At 43.3% G+C, this 14,603-nt stretch overlaps 1 protein-coding gene across 5 annotated transcripts in view; it reads left to right on the plus strand.

Moving 5' to 3' along the window:
* The window catches only part of LRRC8D (leucine rich repeat containing 8 VRAC subunit D), a 114,182-nt gene that overhangs the window by 12,218 nt on the left and 87,361 nt on the right, over positions 1-14,603 (plus strand). The window contains exons 1-2 of one of the 5 annotated variants that reach the window (XM_079904259.1): positions 8,426-8,477; positions 8,776-8,918. The exons of 3 other annotated variants lie outside the window; for them this stretch is intronic. The gene's annotated coding sequence lies outside the window, so the exon portion shown is untranslated. Of the gene's footprint in view, positions 1-8,425; positions 8,478-8,775; positions 8,919-14,603 lie in introns of those variants that run through there. One more of the 5 variants, XM_079904258.1, reaches the window with a different exon arrangement.

A 14,603-nucleotide genomic window follows, 5' to 3' on the forward strand; every position in this document is an offset into this window, starting at 1 on the left:
ATAAGAAGCTATTACATAGGACGATGTTTTATTGACAACAATGGCCGTGTGTGTTAGGCAGCTGGGGACCCGCGTGCGCTCTGTGAGCCTCGGGAGTCTTTCCCGTTGGGTGAGTGGTGAGCTGGAGGCTTGGGAATTGGTGGGAAGGTTTGCGTTGATCTGAGCTTCTTTCCTTTCCTGTTCTCTCCTTACCTGTGGTACAGTGTGGATGATAATGTGGGTGTCCGCTCAGTTTCTGGCCCAAACTCCTTTTCCTTGGTGCCCTCTCCTGCTTTGGGCTCGCCTCCAGTTTGCCTACAAAGTGCTGTTTGTTGTGAGGGTGAAGCGGGCAATTCTCTGGGCAGTGCAGTTACTGTAGTTCAAAGCAGAAAGCCAAGCTGGAGGAGGAGGGACAGACAGGGCTTGTTCTTTAGAATTTTGTACATTGATTTTTGAAGGATTTTTGAAGGAAAGATGACTTCTCAATAGAAATATTATGAAATGCCCTTCATAACAGAACAAAATCGGGCAAGGAGAAAGGGCTTTAAGAAATCACTGCTTATTACTTTGAAAGCAAATGCTTTTGTTTGTTTGTTTGTTTTTGAGTGGAGGCAAATACTTCTGGAACTCTTACTATGTCTGCAATGCATTCTGGTAGGATAGGAAACAAAAATTGATAAATGATATTTACAACAGCTGTCATTTTGGTGCATTTTAGGTGGTCCGCATTGGGCCACTTTTCCTGTTTTATCCTCAAATTAGTCATGAAGGTAGGAATCATTTTGTGTGTGTCCCATTTCAAAGATTATAAAATTGAGGCTCATAGTATTTAAATAACCTACCAAGGGTTACAGTGCTAGTAAGTAACCGGAAGAGCTAAACTTTGAGCCTAGGTCTGTCTCTCATTCACAGTATGAAAAATGAGTGTGTTACATGCCCCTGCTTTCAGGGGGAGACCACCACCTACGCAGTTTGGTGTAATTCAGCTCAGCACGCGGTATATGCTGTAATTCCTGCATGAGCTAATTTTTTTGAACATTTGTTGAGAGGAAGGAGAGACTGATTTTGATTGGAAAGATCAGAGAAGGTTTCACAGAGAAAAATAACTTGAGCAGCGCTGAGGGAACATTGGGGCAGCAAGTGCCCAAGACATAAAAGAAGCGTGTGATGTGTTCTGGGAATGGTGCTGTGACAGAGTGAGGGATGTGGGAGGGAAGGAGGGCAGAAAAGTAGTTTGGGAACAGATCACAGAGGGTCTCAAGTGTCCTGCTAAGGAATTTAGACTCCATTCCATTGCCTTTGAAGGTTATTCCATTAAACGTTCTTGAGAAGGGGAATCATTTAGTCTCTGATGTGACTGATTCTGGTGGCAGTGTCTAGAAAGGAGTAGAACGTGTGCAGCAAAGGTTCCCCAACCAGACTGCAGCATAGGGTCACCTGGGAGTCCTTAAACATACAGATTCTGGGAACACCCCATGCCCACCAGCAGCACCCACCCACCCCCTGCCCCAGACATTCTGTTTAAAAGCCTGCAGGTGATTCTGAGTGCAGTCAGATAAGGGAGTAGGGCCTGTAGACATTCTGAGGCCAATTGTGAGTTTGCCATCGTGTGGATGATTTATAAACCATAGGAGGCGGCCAGGAATCAAACCTTGGGGAAGATCTGTCTATTTAGGTTTCATCGTTTGCTTATTATTCCGTATAGATATTAAATAATCTCAGAGCACCATCATTTTCACATAAATTTTCCCATTCATCTACAATAGAATGCACTATGGCTCTAAACTTTATGCCTTTGTGCTAAGTCCCCTACCCTGCCCCACCCGCTTTTTTTGTTTGTTTATTTCGAAGGAAATGGAACATGCAGCATTTCCTTCGTGACTGTCCCTTCGTGGACAATCTCTCATCAGCTGTGGAGTCCGCTGCCTGGGGCATGGTGGCTACACAGCTAATAGTTCAGCTCTTCAGTCTCTTAGGAGTTGAGTGGTATGATGCTCACTTGTACATTTCCTGGGACCTAGCATGAAGTTAGGCCATTTTTTTTTTTTTCCAAATGTTGCAGACCCCTCCTGCTTCCGTTTCTTGAGTTCTAAATCAACGACTGACTTTTAAAGTATAAATTTTGCTGGGAGAGCAAACAGTTCTACCAAGGGAGAAGCAATTTCTCAACATTAAAAAAAATTAGAAATTATAATTTATGCTTAAAAAAATAATGTTAGTCCAAGTTTTTGCTCTCTTCTCTCTTCCTTCTCCGCTGTTCTTTATCCTGCCGTATGTTTACAAACCATTCTCATGACCTTCTGCCTGAGCAGCATATTTGTAGTGGGGCCAGATTATACATACACCACTGACTTTTTCATCTGACCTCTAAATTCAGCCTTTGAGCCCCTTCATTTCTCTGAGTTTTGCTAACAAAGTCTTCTTGTTGAAAGGAATATTATTTCCCGTGGAACTTTACTGATGGTGTGTGGAATAATAGGATCATGCTTTTTGAAGTTCAGACCGAAGGTCCTAAAATCTTAAACATATCCAGTTTGCTATTGCTTACTTTACCTTTAGTTCAGTCTTGGCATTTCAGGTCTAGAGGCGGTTACTACCCAGTGGGCATCCTCAGCCCCTCCCTGAAAATTAAAGGGAGAACAGAAATGAAACCAAACTTCCTGTTTTTCCTCACCTCTCTGTTAATTTAACTAAGTCATTTGGCTTGCCCTCATTTGCCCTTTTCACCCCTCCCAGATTAACGTTATGTGCAAATTTGATTATAACAGTGTGAATAATTTCTAAGTTACTTGAATACAGATTGAATACTGTTCCTTGTGGTTCTTTTCTTCATCACACTGGTAGATGTATCCAGTGTTTTTCTTTCCAGCCTGCTTAACTCCTGTGTGGTTCTTGTAGCCACGTAAGTTTCAGTTGATTTGGCCATCCTGATTGTATGGGGCACTATCAAATGCTTTGTCAAGATCAAAGCATGTGGAGTTCAGTGCATTCCCTTCCCTTGCTAATTCAGTTGTGCTGGAGGCGGGCAATCCTGGAGCCTTGCAATCCAGGATTCTGGTCAAGGTAAGGAAGCAGCCCTTCTTCCTGAGTTGGCTGTTCGGCAGATATCTTTTCCTTTCTTTTAAATATTCATTTATTCAGCAACATGTAGCAGGCACTGCATCCCTGACCGTGTACAACCAGTGGTTCCATTCTTGCTGTAGAAAGGAAAACCCCTGACCTTTCACTTCTCTCCTTCTGCCTTAGCATGGGACTATTCCCCATGAACTTTCATTCTGGAGAAAGCAAGCCCAAGCCAATGGTACCCCACTGGTAGTAAAATGTGTTGGTTAAAAGTAGATTCTGTGGCCAACCAGGCTGCCCAAGTTCTGGTATTTGCTAGTAGTATTACTTTAGGCAAATTACTTAATAGCTCTTGTCTGTTTCCTGGTCTGTAATATGGAAGTAATGGTAGTTCTTGCTTCATAGAGTTGTCCAGAATAATTGAGTCAATACATGTAAAGTGGTTGGAATTTGTTTAGCTAGGTTTAGTTTAAAAATTGATGAATAATCTTTCAAAAGTTTATAATAACGTTTCTGGGTTTTCCAGGCACTTTGTTTCTCTTTCATGCTATTTGCCTTAGTCACTCCACTGCAGGCAAAGGAAAGGTGATGAAGATCAAACTGTCCAGCTTTGCCACCTTAAATTATTTGTAAATTGCTTTTCTTCTTGAAGATTCCGTTATAATAGGTGGTTGCGAATTGATATACTCAGTAGACAATATGACTTGTTCCCTATCAACTCTTATATTGCTACTTCCCAGTGTGTAATTGTAGATATTTATATATTTAAAAAATCTTTTTAAGAACATTATTTTCTTAGTAATAAACATTATATTTATTGGACCTGTTAAATCATTTTAAGTTGTTGGATTTTTAATGTATTATTTTTAAACGGATGCCCAAAGAGAATTTTTAAATTTTCTTTTTAATAAGGAGGCAGAAATACCCACTGCAGACAATGAACAGACAAAACACGCCTTCCAAAGAAAAATGTCTTATAGGACAGTGTTTAGTCTACACCATACACATCATGATCAACAGTCAGTAAATAACCCAAGGCTGTTCATGTTAGCAGTCTGTGCCAGGAACAGTTTGAATACTCTTAACTTATGTACAAGTATTTGCATTTAGTCAAGCTTATATGGTTTCCTGCTAATCTTTCATATTTATGTTCACTGAATCACAGTACATCAGCCGTCATGGCTCACTTTACATGTATATTTGCATACTAACTGAAGAATGAGAGGGGAAACTTGGAAAAAATGTATTAAGGTTTTGTCCATTGGGACTTCCCTGGTGGTGCAGTGGTTAAGAATCTGCCTGCCAATGCAGGGGACACGGGTTCGAGCCCTGGTCCAGGAAGATCCCACACACAGTGGAGCAACTGTAAGTCCATGTGCCACAAGTACTGAGCCTGTGCTCTAGAGCCCGCGAGCCACAACTGAGCCGTGGCGCCACAACTGCTGAAGCCCATGCGCCCTAGAGCCCGTGCTCCACAACAAGAGAAGCCACGGCAGTGAGAAGCCCGCGCACCACAAGGAAGAGTAGCCCCCGCTCACTACAACTAGAGAAAAGCCCGCGTGCAGCAAAAGACCCAACTCAGACCAAAAAAAAAAAAAAAGATTTTGTCCATCACAGTTTGATCGACCTGTGGATCTGTCTTATTTATTATTTTATTAAATACTTTTCAGCTGCAACCTAAGATCATGTTTAACCTAATCTATATTGACATATTGCTAAGAATCAGTTGGCCCGTTGGAAAATACATGTTTATAGTTTACTCTTTCAAACAACTTGGGAAGTTGATGAAATCACGTGATATAGTTGAGAGAGATTCTTCTGAGTAAAAGATGTGTAGCACAGAATAATAAATCCACAGCCAAAATGCACCTACTCATTTCTTCTCAATCCAGAGGAAGAACAGACCCAGGGTGAATTTTAGCTCCATTACCTACTGCTTTGAGAACAACACCTATGAGCTCCACTTCTCGCACAGTGGTAATGAGACCTCCTTGCAAAGGCAGTTCTGAGAATCCAGTGAGGCAGGGCATGTGTGGGTCCTATGTAAATGTTACTAATTCTGCTCAAGATGTGTGTGCTTTGAAGCACTGAGCTCAGGGACATACCAGCTCACGCCTGTTGCCACCCAAGCCTGTGTTTCTGACGTGTAGCTGGGTCTTCCAAGTAATGCTGCAGGTGTTCTGAGTAGTGCTTTCCTTCTCAACTTGCTTGAAACCAGGAGACTCTTGTGCCTAGGAGGGAGCCTAAACCACCTTGCAGGCAGACTTTTTTAAAAAGGTGATTTGCATCCCCTTGCTACATTTTTGCCATGGGAAATGACACTCTGGCTCCTTGAAAATGGCTAATAACCGTCCGTGGGTAAATGCCAATCAAGCCAGCCAGTTGGCTCTGAAGACATTTTCCTTGAAAGCCACGGCCCAGGTTTTGCAGAGGCCGGGAGATGAGTGTGAGTGCCAGAGACCTCCTTCACAGAAAAGCCTGTTGCATGTGCCACCCTGGAAGTGAAGACAGAGACAGGGATGCCGCTGTGAAGGCTGCTGTTACAGAGAGACAGTCTCTTAGGTAACCAGATGGCTTGTTGTCATTTTTCATTTGCAGAAAATCCAGCTGTAATAATGGCCAAGATTCCTCACACAGAGAAATCGTGTGGCAGACATTTTTAATCACCAAAGTAAGGTCTGTCTCTTTTAAGATGAAGAAAGATAAGGAGCATCGTTTTGGGATATGAGTTTATCATCTCTTTCTCCACACCCATTAGTCCTCAGGAAAGCTATCTTTTGTCACTTAATTTGGAGCCTCTAAAATGGCTTTCACACTTTGCTGTGTTGGTCCACAGACTGTGGTACTTAGGGAGTGGAGACTTGCAAAATTAACCTCCAGTATTCTTCCAAAATCAGTTTTATTTTTTGTGGAGTCATTTGTGCCTACCTGGGAGCATTTTTTTCTCTTTTTATGAGGTTGTTATTTTAATATTTTTTTCTGCCTAACGGTGGCAAGGAAGAAACACTTTCCATGAAATACAGAAGGGGCAGGAGAATAGCTGAGCTGTGAGAAAGTACGATATGATGCTTTGGTCTTGTGATTGTTAGGTTATATACTTGTCAGGAATGGATGCAATCTTAGGATGTTGTATTATCCAAACTATGAACTTTGGGATCCAGGCAGCTTAATTTAAGCATGTTTCCTTTGCTTTGTCTCAAGAATTTCATTTTTCTTTAGAGGTTTAGGCTCTTGGATTTATGAGTAACAGAAATGAAGGCAGGGATACCAAAAGGTATTTTGAAATAGAATTGTATCCAAAACATGGTAATTATTGACTTTTTTTTTTTTAATGAGAGAATTGAGAGAAGTTTTGAGTTCAGTGCCCTCCTTCCTTCCTCCCTCCCTCCCACCAGGTACTTTGTGGGAAAGCAGTGGCAGTGCTTTGGGAAGAAGCATTAGGTTGGTGAAAAGAAATGAAGAGTGGACAGGTCCAGGGTAAGCAAGGGACTGAGAGAAGGCAAATGATGGCAGCAGAGGCAGACCTGGACCCTAAAAGCATGCTAAGATCCCTCAGGAGGTTTTTAGTAATAAGCCCGCATGCCACTGTGCGAACCTGAAGGACGGGAGTGCATCTGCCCCTGCCCAGCCCCTACCGGCACACTTGAACTGTCCTTGCCCTTCACCTGCGTGCCCTACAGCTCCAGAGTCTGTGCTGCTGAGTGAGGTGGTGGGGAAGGGCGAGTGAGACATAGCTCATCAGCAGACAAGACAAAAGCACTCACTTTCTCCCTCACTCTCCGCTCAAGTGTCTGGGGTCTCATTGCCAAGCTTCTTAATCACCTCTTAATACATGCTCTGTTTCTTGGCTTGTCAGGAGGCTCGTGGCAGCATGCTATTGACAGGTGAGTGCGAACTAAGTGCCAAAGCAGAAGGAGATGGAAAGTGAGAGAATTTCAAGTTTCACTAAGAGTGGAGTCCATGCATGTTTTGTTTTGTGTGGTGTGGTTTTTGTTTGTTTGTTTGCCTTCCTCTTAAAAGGGCCCAGTTGGAAGAGAATTCAGGGAACAAACATTAGTCAGCAGATTAGGTTCTGAACTGGATAGACTTTGTACCTTGGCATATGAGTGGCTATCCTAGAACCTTTTGAACTTTTGCCACCGAGTAATTCTGAAAAGGCGGACAGAGCCAGTGGTAGATAATGGGAAAGAGCACGGTGTCCTCTGCTCAAGTAATCAAGGTACATATTATTCAGGTGGGTAAGGAGCCTAGCTAGTTCAACAGAGTGATAGCATGGAATTGCAGGCTCGTTTGGAGATGAAGGAATGGATCACAGATGGTCGATGGGCTTGATTTTTCTCTGAGAATTCACTATTGTTTTGAGAATAAGCAGAGCTTAGAGGAAATGGCCCAGATTTTACACTTAGGAAAGAACTCTTATTCAATTCTCCGTTTGACCACTTTCTAGCTAAGACATCAGGACAGTTACTTAACTTCTCTGACCCTGCTTCCTCAATTGGGAATATGAGAATAGGACTTTTGCAGATCTGTTGGGAAATATTAAGACTAAAGGGAGATTAAAATGAGATGCTAACGCTTAGCAGGAGCTTAATGTCCATCAGTTTCTTTCTTTCAGTCAAAATTTAAGTTTTTATGTAGAATAATCATCCTTTATATTCTGTTCTCCATGTTGAGTTTTGAAACAGGAATAACTTTTATTTAAGCTATCACCTTGATGATAAAAGGAGCTGTTTATCAGAGACAGTGCTGTAGGTGCCTTGCAACCTGATAGATTCGTGTGCAAGGGCACGTAGGGTACCGGTGAATCTGTCCACACCTGAAAGCCCAGAAACTGGGCACTGAATGCATAAGCGGACTCCTGGAGCTGGTACACTCTGCCTATGGCAAATTCTTAAACCACCTGTTTACTATCTTTTAAACACTACCCCGAAGTTCACCCAAGTCAGAGGGTGACAAAATGGACAAACGCAGAACTTTGGAACTGCTCTGTGATTCATACGCCCAGAGAAATACTTAATTGTTTTCTGGAAGAATGCACTATATGATGATCTTTTGTGTGGAATTGGTTTATGTAAATATTAGGGCTCTGTGCCGGTAAGGATCCCAGTAGACAGCCTAGGAGCCCGGAATACTTTTTTATCTTTTATTTTTTTTTGGCAGTTCGTGGCTGCTGCATGAACGCTCTCCCTTTTGAGTCAGCCAGGCGCAAGAGAAGTAATTTCCCATCCAGAAGCTCTTTCGGCAGCTGAGCTGTAGTGGATATACTGGGATGTGGCTAAGTTTAAAATTGTGCGTAAATCCAGCTTCCTCTCCCCTGGAAAGGCTCAGCTTGTCTTTATACCTTCCCCTCCGGCCGATTTTTTTTTTTTTCCGGGGGCGGAGAGGAGAGGAAAGGAGGAACACTGAGGCAGGCGGACAGCTTGTAGTTGACTTAGGTCCGCGCGGGGAGGGGGAAACCTAGGCGGGGGCTGGAAACGGAAGGGCTGCCAGTGCGCCGCAGGCGAGGCCGCCGGCAGGGGGAGGCCGGGCCGCGGGCAGCCACCTCGCGGGCCGCCGGGGTGGCGGGTCGCCCTCCGGGAGAGCGCTGGGTGCCGCGGACCGTGCGAGGCGGGCGGCGGTGGTTATGCAACCCGCAGCCCCCTCGTCCGCCCTCCTCGCCGGCCTGCGTCCCTCCCTCCGCTTGGCCGGCACTCGGATCTCTCTCGGTCTTTCTCTCCCCTGTGTTTCAAACAGGAAGTGCAGGGCTGTCTGTAACGTGCCGCCGGGTCCCAGGATGGAAGAGTGAAGTCGCGCCGGTTCCAGCTCGCGGAGCCCGCCGGAAGCCAGTCCCCGGAGAGGAGAGCGCCCTGAGGGAGCAGGGTGGCCGCCTGGTCCAGGTGCGGGGCTGGGTTGCGAGCCCGCGGGCCGGGCGCTGGGCTGTCACTCAGTCACTCAGCGGATCTGCAGCTCCCGCGCTGCAGCCTCACTCGCCGTGCCTTTTCTAGGTTGCGCCCCCCTGGCTGCTTTCTGTCCAGGAGGATCTCTCCAAACTCCGTGGCTTTGCTACCCGGGTGTGTTGGACCCCGGCGATAAGGCGCGTGGCAGCACGCGGCGCCCACGGGACCTGCCCCGCTTCCTCACCCACCCTAGGCAGGAGCTTTCCAGGCTGGGCTGCTTGTGCCCGGGAGGCTTCCCAGTCCTCAGCTGCCCTCTCCACCCTCGCCTCTCGTCCTCCTGCCGCCTGAAGCAGCGGCTCTTTGTTCTTCACTTTGTTCTCCAGGCCAGGGGTTATCTACAGAAATGGGTGGCTTGGGTGTTATTAAGAGTAATGTGAGTGGGAGGGGTGGGGACCTGGGGGAGAAAGAGGATGAGTTGAGGGTGATTTGTAAGGTGGAAAGGGGAGCAAGAAGCTTGGTGTCCGGGCTAAGAAATCTCACCAGCTCTTCAGCCGGTGAAACAGAGGAGTCCAGGCTCTTTGCTTTCCATTTTGGAAGAGCCAGGCTGTCAGGAACTGAGGGAGTTCGTGATGCAGACACACACTGGAAAGGTAGTGACCGGGAATGAGGGGCAGCTAGTTCTGAGATGTTTAGTCTGATGTCTGGCTTGTTAATTCCAGTTGGGGATTCTTAGCCAGCCTCTCTTGCTGAGACAGAGGTACTTTTAAAGGTAGAAGCCTGACATCTTTATTCATTAAATGCCATTTTTCATCAGAGTAAAATTGAGAACGACTTTTCTCAAATTCACTGGGTAGGTTACAGTTTCACATTGCTTGTCTTACTCCATCTCAGAAGTGCATAGGTGGAGAACAAAATGCTAGAGGAAAGGTTGGTTTTATGCGCAGAGTTTTTGCTTCTTCATTTCCCTGGCAGCTCCTCTGCGGACTAAATCAGACGGACTTTTCCCCCAGTGAAAGCCCGGTCTTGTTTCCCCACCTTTATTTGTCTACCTGGTTGAACTCCAGTCTTGTGGAGGGACACTAAAGGAGGTGTGATGGTTGAGAGGAGGTGAGAGGCAGTTTGATGGGAAGATTGTAGCCTCAATTTAAATGTTTGAATGAAGTTAAAGCCAGTAGTATCTTCTGTCTCTTTCTTTTGGAAGAAGGGATCCATACAAATGACTAGAGGGGAGGAAAGTGAGATTCTGCAAAGAAGAGCCTCTTTCTGTAGCAGGGAGGGAAAGTGCAAAATCACAGTACTATGTGCACTTAGCCCCTTCACCTTATTGGGTGGTCAGGCTTTCTCGGGAAGCAGGGTTGGTTGTAGAATTTAAATTTGTGATGTCCTATGCCGACTATATCACTCTAATGCTGATGTTTTTTGTAGTGAAATATTATTTACTACATAATTAATTTTGCTTTGAGAGGAAAATCTTTTGTAGTTACTCAGCCTGGTACATTTGTACTTTCCCCTCCCTCCCTTTCTTTTTCTTATTAGCAGCATGGAGGTAATTTAAATTATAAGATCCCATTATGCCAGTAGCCTTCAGAACTTTAATCTCCTTTAAAATGCAGGTGCTTTGAGCATTGTGATATTATCAGTAATTGGCATCGTGTTAGCATTAAGTAGCCAAGATACACTATGAGCGCTGAGCAATTAATTTTATCTTTTTCTAGATAGATGTGGACTTCTTAAGTTTGAATTTAATTGTGAGAAGCTTGTGTTTATGCCTCTTCTTGCCAAATACATCATGAGATTAAAAGTGAAAACAAGTCATTAAGAGAGACTCTTGAAAGACCTGTACAACCATAGTATTTTGCCTCTATTTTTATACCCAGGTATACTCCTGGCCCTCTGATTCATCAATTCACCTGAGGACTTTCCTCAACATCTGTCATTCTGTTTCAAGATAAAATAGAACAGCCTTTGTGACCTCCCAAACTTGTCCCCTATTTAGGAACAGGATTTATTCCCACCCTAGTGGAATTTGATACTAATTAAATAATAACCCAGGAATCATAATAAATGGCCTTTAGATCCTCATTGCGCATTTTCTATATCTCCTGTATAATTTATTACTCTGTTTAACAGTCTGGAATAGGATTCATTTATTCTATTTGATGGAGCGAGGAAACTGAGGCTGATAAAATGTGACTTGTCAGTGGTCATACTAGTAAATGGACGTGCTGGGACTTGAACAAGAGTCTTCTGCTTTATAGTGCTTGGCTCTCTTGTAATCTGGAAAGTGGCCGCTTAAGGAAGAAATGGCAACGCTGATTCAGATGGCCTTTTGCTTTTCTAAAAGAGAGCTGCTAAACACCGACTCGAGATTAACTTCACCTAAATCTCCAGATCTTTTCCCATTCCTCTCTACCCAGAGCTATTAGGGGGTTTTATTGTTGTTGTTTCCATGTTTGAAATTTACACTTCCTCTGTGTTAGTTACTAGATTTAGCTGTGTTTGCATCGTTGTGATTTGTTTTCTGCTGCCAACATTCTAATGGCATATTTTAATTTACACATATTTTATGTCAGGTCTTAGTGAACAGTATCTTTTTGAAAGGTCATATTAGCATATTTTAACTTCTTAGAGTAAAAAACAACATTTCTGGTTTACCCCTAGGACATAGTTTACATCCCAGAAAAGAAATAATAAATTAAAAAATTAATAAATGATGTATATAGCTCTCTTCATACTCCACTACCCTACATACTGTATGACCACTGTACATAGCCCCCCAACTTCCTCACCCCAGTTCAGGATAACTTACTGAAAAGCTTATATTATAAAAGACATGGGCAAATCCATACACACTTTATATATTAAATAGTTTTCTAATACTCCCCAGATGGAAATAAGTTTATTTTTCTTATTTTTGCAACATTTCATGTTGAGGCTCTCTTTAGCTAGGATTTTTATGTTACACCGAGAAGAATATAAATTAAAATAAATTTAGAGTATATTTTCAGTGGGATATGCTGGATAAAATATTTATTTTGTCTTCAACCATTGAAGTATCTGTAGTGATCTATAACTTCCACCTTGTAGAATTGTGTCAAAGCATCAGGAGAAGGGGGAGAAGGTGGGGGAGAGGGAGGGGGGAGGAAAGGGAGATAAACTGAGTGATTTTTTTTTTTTTTTTTGCGGTACGCGGGCCTCTCACTGTTGTGGCCTCTCCCGTTGCGGAGCGCAGGCCCCGGACGCGCAGGCCCAGTGGCCACGGCTCACGGGCCCAGCTGCTCCGCGGCACGTGGGATCCTCCCGGACCTGGGACACGAACCCGTGTCCCCTGCATCTGCAGGCGGACTCTCAACCACTGCGCCACCAGGGAAGCCCCTGAGTGATCTTTTCTTCTATAAGTAAGGAATGGAATGATATATGCATATTTTCTTAATACACAATGCACTGCCACTTCTGTCTGTTCTAAACAATTGCAGTGGCTTGTGAACTAAGAATGAAAGGGTAGCTGGCTTTGATGTGAAATGCCAAGGAGAAGTTTATGGCCAAGAGAGGACTAGGAATGGAGATAAACGTGCATTAGGATTTTCAGTTTTTCACAACCCTCTCTCTTTTCCTTCATGTCTGTTATAAAATAAAAACTATCTTCAATTGGAAATTGTGAACTTTAAAGCAGTGGCTCTCAACCCTTACAAAAATCAGGAAACTATACTACTAAAGGATTTCAAAGATTTTGACTTGTTCAGAGTTTTACTTCTCATTTGTGATGATTGGTAATATTTAGTGACAAAGTCACTCTTTAATATTACTTAACTGGATATATATTATAAAGAATCACCACAGCATCTTCCCGTCTTTGTAAAATAGTAGTACATGTATGAGTGGGACAGGGGTTCAGTCTACCGACTTCTGCCAGGATCCTGAAGTCCACAGGTTGGGACTCAGGACTGAAGTAAAACAACTGCTCCAGGCTGCAGATGCAGAAATGGTGATGTACGTTATGTTAGCTGTCAGGTTATAAAGATTCCCAAGTGGAATTTTTCATCTTCGTTGTACATTAAATAGGTAATGTGTAAAGTCCTGACTTTGGATCTGATCCTGTTTCTGGGTTAATTGTTTTCATGGTCAGCTTTGAGGTCCTGTAGTTACTCAGTCACGGATAACTGGAGTTCTTCTAAGAGCATTCTCCCGACATTCTGCCTACGGTGCTTCCTTATTATGTTTGTCGAGTCAAGACTCCGACACCAGTCCCAGGGTCACCACTGTCATAACTGCCACCATCTGCAGCCTTATATTCATTTCGCAGAAGCTAAAAGAGCCTTGCCAATCTTAACTTTTACAGTTTTCAATAAGTGTATAGAAGGAGAGAGATTATTTACCCTGTTCTGTAGTGGAAAAAGCTGGCATATAGGTTCATATTGAATCTGTCTCTCTGATTTCCATGCCCATTGCTGAGGTTTTGGTATTCTGTTGAAGGCAGATTAGGCAAGGCACCAAAATCTGTTAGGGTTAGTGCATGATGCTCTTTTTTCTGGTTAAAAAAAAAAAAAATCACTTTCTATTTATTGAATGCTTTATATGGGTTATCTGTAATCTTCCTGGTGGTGTGCAGCGTGGGTAATATCCCTCTTGTATAGGTAAAGAAACTGAGGCAAGTGGAGATTGTAGTTTATCCAGGTCACATGGACAAGCTGAGGCCTGGCCTCGGATCCAGGTTTGTCAGTCCCCAGGCTCAAACATTTCTGTCATCACATCTGCTTCTTTCTCTGTCCTTAACCTCACCTGTGAAGAGAAACGAGAACATTTTGTTTAGTCTTACCTACCTTTTCAGCAGAGGTTCAGTTAAAATCGTACAGAACATGCCGACTTTAGGAATAGGGACATGAAAGGGTCAACATTTTTATAAGTATTTTTGGCTTCCATGCAGTGTGTATGCTCTTTTCCCCACCAAGGAATGTATACTTAGAGTCATGAGTGTATTGAATCTGCTGGTAAGAGCTTCTTGAGGCAGTATCGTCCACAAGCAGTATTGCTGGATCTTAGGACATAGCATACTGATTTTACGAGGAACTGCACAGATGTTGTCAGTTTTATAGCTCCACCAATTCTACACGATGGTTTCTTTTCTTATTAACAAATTTCCTGATTTTTGCTATCCGTTAGATGTTCACTGTGGCTCATGGTTGAATTTTGCCTTGTTTTGATTTATAAGTGAGGTTGAGCGTCTCTTCACATACTTAATTTCCCGTTTCTGTGAATTGGGCCTCTTCCCCTTTTCTTGTAAAAAGTTCCTTGAAAGAATTCATGTGGAGTTCCTTGTATATTCTAGAAGTTAATGCCTTGTTAGCTGTGGATATGGTGGATACTTTCTCCCAGTATGTCACTTGTCTGATAAGTTTGTGTGTGGTGCCTTTCAGTAACAACAACAACAAAATCTTTAATTTTAATGTAGGTGAACCCACCAGTTTTTAACATTATTGTGGTCTGTGCATTTTGAGTCATTTAAGAAACGCTTCCCTATTCTAGGCTCATATTATAGTCTCTCTTCACTTTCTTAGCTTTATAGGTTTACTCTTGGGTTTTTAAACGATTCGAAGTTTAAGATATGAGGTGTAAATTCATTTTTATTTTTTAAAAACTGTTCATCTTGTGAGCCAGTTTCTTCAACACTATTTACCAAATAATCCA

Source organism: Stenella coeruleoalba (genome assembly GCF_951394435.1).
Source record: "Stenella coeruleoalba genome assembly, chromosome: 1".
Classification (NCBI taxonomy): domain Eukaryota; kingdom Metazoa; phylum Chordata; class Mammalia; order Artiodactyla; family Delphinidae; genus Stenella; species Stenella coeruleoalba.